The sequence below is a fragment of the Alligator sinensis genome, unplaced genomic scaffold, assembly GCF_000455745.1.
Source record: "Alligator sinensis unplaced genomic scaffold, ASM45574v1 scaffold282_2, whole genome shotgun sequence".
Classification (NCBI taxonomy): Eukaryota; Metazoa; Chordata; order Crocodylia; family Alligatoridae; genus Alligator; species Alligator sinensis.
The window spans coordinates 4,447,266-4,451,638 of record NW_005841879.1 but is presented as its reverse complement, the minus strand read 5'-3'; the positions used below and the strand labels follow the sequence as shown (position 1 = coordinate 4,451,638).

The 4,373-nt window shown below is 48.8% G+C and overlaps 1 protein-coding gene across 1 annotated transcript in view; it reads left to right on the top strand.

Moving 5' to 3' along the window:
- ANKFN1 (ankyrin repeat and fibronectin type III domain containing 1) overlaps window positions 1–4,373 on the top strand; it is a 99,769-nt gene that overhangs the window by 72,195 nt on the left and 23,201 nt on the right. The gene's annotated exons all lie outside the window — the stretch shown is intronic.

Below are 4,373 nucleotides of genomic sequence, written 5' to 3'. Positions count from 1 at the left end.
CTGTGATGGCGCAGGGCTGGGGTTCCCATGGAGCCGGGCCCCAGCTGCGCTAGCAGGGCGCACAGCAGGGCAGGGCAGGGGGGTGCTCTGGAGCCGTTGGGATTTTGTGGTGGGGGCAGCTTGGTCTGGGGCTAGGGCAGACACAATCTGCAGCCTGCATGCTCTGGACAGGGGTGTGCAGGCAGCAGATTGCAGCTCTTCCCTGCCTTCAGACCAGACTGTCACTGCTGCAAGGAGCTGGGGTAGAGCCACAACCCACTGCCTGCATGCCCCTGCCCGTAGCATGCAGGCTGCAGATCACAGCTCTGCCCTGGCCTTGGACCAGGCTGCCCCCGCCACAAGATTGCAGCAGCTCCAGAGCAGCTCCCTGCCCTGGTCTGCTGCACGCCCTGCCAGCACAGCTGGCGTCAGTCTTCATGGCAACCCCAGCCTTGCGCTATCACAGCGCAGGTGTGGCTGGGGGCTCCCTGGAGACCAGCCCCAGCCATGCGAGCAGGGGCTGCAGGGAAATGGTGTCCACTGCCAGCCCATGGGCCAGACTTTAACCCCTGCTCTGGTGGCAGGCTGTGCCCTGAAGACTCTGTCCTTAAAGGGGCTGCCCCACTTTCTAGTAACAGGGCCAGGGTTCCCTGTTACACAGGGACATAATTGTCTGGGAAATCCTAGAGATTGAGCTAAAACCTACATGTGAGGTAGGTCATTCTCTATTAAATGCTGTATGTCTTAGAACAATTTCTGCTGCAACCTATTTACTTTTTTATAGATCCCCAGGTGGTTCATCCCAGATTAAATTGTATGGAGCTTTTCCATAAGGGATGGCACATAAAAAGTGAGCTACGCACTAAGCATAGAAGGATGTGCTGAATACCCTCAATGGCCAAACCTTGTGGGAAAGTCAGCATGGAAATAAATATGAATGCACCTTTCATTAAGTTCTTAATTGAGCCTGCCAAGATATTGGGGGTGAAAGCGCCTCTGTGCAGAGAGCCAGCATTGAGGCCTTGTTAAATCCTTAAAATAGAGATTAAGTGCGGGTTAAGTGGTGCACAAAAGTTGTGCTCACCCTCGACAGCATAGCAGCAGATTTTACCTTTAATCGTGCAGCACTCGCTACTGATGCCCCAGAAAGAATGGTCTCGTGATTCAGGCACTAGTGTCACCCCTGCAAGACCGGGTGCACTACCTCTGCCACAGGCACTCCATGTGGGTTTGGGCAAGTCACTTCATCTTTCTAGGCTTCTACTGTTTCAGTAGTCTACAAGACACCTGTGAGATAGGGAAGGGCTATTTCTCCCACCTCCATTTTTCACACAGGGAAACCGAAGCACAGAATGGCTGAGGGAATTGCCAGAGTTACGTGGGGAAAACTCAGGTTTTCTTAGTTTTAGACAGGTGCTTTACTCAAGAGACTCAAGCAATAACTGAGCTTTTATAACCTACATGATGGCCTAACACTGTGGGAAACTTGCACATTATGGGCATTACTGAGAATATCTTTATGAAGCAAGAAAATCTTTTATGGGTGATATCTTTTACTGGACCAACTGCATGGTTTGGCTAGACCTAGACAAGCTTCTGAATGCAACATAAGGCAAATTTTATGTGCATCGACAATGATCGCTGCACAAAAGACCAGCCGTCTCAGACAGCTACCTGTCTTGTTTGATTTCTCCAAAGCACCCTCAACTACATAGAGAGCAAACCTGCTATAGCTTTATTAGGGGACCACCTGCATTAAGAAGCGATGCTTGTCAGCTCTTTGAGTTGTCGCTTGAGACAGATTTCACTCTGTTTGCCGAATACTCCCTCCAGGGCAGTTCGCAGAGTTTATGTAGCGCATATCCCTGTGGTTAGCTCACTTTCACTTTCCCTGTGCAGATCATCTTTAATAAGCCACTGGTAATAGTACTGTTAAAGTGCATTTTGAGATTCCATGTAGATTGCATTGCTATTCATTACCAGCAGTGATAAGAGTAGAGTTTCCGGCCCCGAAATATAGTATGTTTGCCCCTGTGGTCTATTGCTCCCCAGCTTTTTGGCAAATTTATCGTCCTAAACGCTTGCTCTGTCAGTTCAATCCCTTGAGGAATATCGGCTTGACACTGATCTGCCAACCTATTAGCAGTATGCCGCCTAATGGGATCTGCCAATGAGGATCTCAATAAAGTGTATACGGTTGAATACATTTTACTGAGGCTGTTAAAAGCCTGACTCCGTAGGCATTCAGGACCGAATGAAAGAGATTGGTGACAACACAGCTGGTGAGAGACTTGATCAGTAGGCTCCGAGACCCTGGGGACTGTAATTTTGCCTGCTGTTAGACAAGTAGAGCACATAAAATGCATGGGGTGGAATAGCAAGCCAGAAGGGCTTAAAACTTTTTTTATCCTGTCATTTGGCAACATGTTCCTGAGTCATTGCAGATTCTTCCATTCTACCTGCTGGAATTCAGTTCAGAATCCAGCATTGTCTATAAGAAATGATAGCTATTTGCCCATTGACCTCGGCTTTTCCATATACTACAATAATTTTAATTAAAAACAGTGAAAAGATGGCATAATGCCTCCCATCCCTTTCAGTGGGCATGTATATTGCTGTGAAATATGCCCAGCATCATGCAAGTGGCTTTTGAGGACTATCTCTGTAGGCAGAAAAGTCAGAAAGAGTGGGATATGGGGCTATAGACTTGTACAGTATGCCCTGGAGAGGGATACATAAAGCTAAACTAGCTACTTAAAGCCACTTATAAATGGCAGCCACTGTACTGACTACTTAGAGTGCTTAGTTTATAAACAATTTAATAATACAGATTATAAGTAAATAGTGTCTGCTAAGTGCAGATAAGTCCACTCCGGGTAATCTATCGGTGCAGAATGTCATTAAGTTAATGTTCAGCTGTGCACTTCCCTAAACATACAATGTGCTGCATTGTCAATTCAGTTTTTAATTTTAAACAACCCCTGCCCCCTAGCAGCTTACTGTAGATCTCTTGAAAACTCCCAAAGTAGTGGGAATATTTTAAATGGTAAGCATTTTTCTTTAAGACATGTGGGAATCTCCTCGGAGGCTAGTCACTGAAGTTAGTGTGCTCACCCCAGCAAGCAAATATCTTGCTATAGAAAGGAAGGAGGATTTTGACCACGGTGATTATCATTTTGCTCTTAATTTTTTTTTAATTGGCAAAGCTTTGGCCCTTGTATTTGGTTACGATCTCTTGTTAGTTTGTTTTCATCAAACATACTTTTGGTGTGCAAAGTGAAAAGGCTAGATTCATTCCTCCCCAAGTTCCCTTCTGTCAGGAGACATTGTTCATCTCAGATCCACGGTTAGCTGCGCTCGGCATGGATGGGACATCCTGTCTTTTTTTCTTGCTAAGAATAATGTCCATCAGCAATATGAAACTGTAACAGGTAGCCGCTCGGGGCCGGGCTAAAATGTGGCCTGCACACTTGCTCCTGGGGCAACCGCCCGCCTTCTCGCCTGCCATGCCTTGCTGTTAATTAATTAATTGATGTTAATTAGCGGGAGGCTGCCCTTGTACTGCCCTGCTGCCAGGGGGCGCTATCTGCAGCTCTGTTTCCTCCTCTACACCGCAGGCCACACCTCACCGATGGAATAGCCATTGTCCCAGCCTTATCACAATCGGGCCCCTCTTTATCCTCTCCGGGCCTTCCTTCCAGTGATCTGCCCCCTCTCTGGGGCCTCCGCATCCACACTGGGACTTCTCAGTCACTGCGCCTTCTCTGGGACTTTCAGCAATGCTGCCCCCTCTTCGGGGCTCCCCGTGCCCACACTGGGCTCCTCGGTAAGGCTGTCCCCCTCTCTAAGACTCCTCAGTAAAGCTGACCCTCTCTGGGGCCTTCTCTGTAATGTTGTCCCCCTCTTTGGGCCTTCTCAAGTGTTGCCCCCTTCTCTGGGGCTTGCCATGCTCACCCTAGGGCTTCTCAATAGTGCCCCCTCTCTGGGCCTTGCCATGCCTGCACTGGGGCTTCTCAAATGCTCCTCTCTGGGGCTGGGATCTATGTACCCCGTATGCTGCGCCCTTACTGGCGCTGGGGTCCCCACGCTACTGTGGGTTCCCTATGAGGCCTCCTCCAACCCCTGATAGCCTCACCCAAACCACCGGTGTAACAACAAAATGAAACAGAAACTCGAGCCTCTTAGCTATAACCTAAACATAAGCCGCCTGACTGTAACAACATTGCTCAAGTATCTTAGAGCTGCCATAAGCTGTACCTGCGGTCAGGCTTCTTCCTGCATCCTGGCTTAGGGAGCTCCTGCCTCTCTGGTTGCTGGCAGGGAACTGCCTCTGGCCTCCTGCCTGTGCTTTATATAGGAGCCAGGCCCTGCCCCTTTCAGTCAGCTGACCTCCT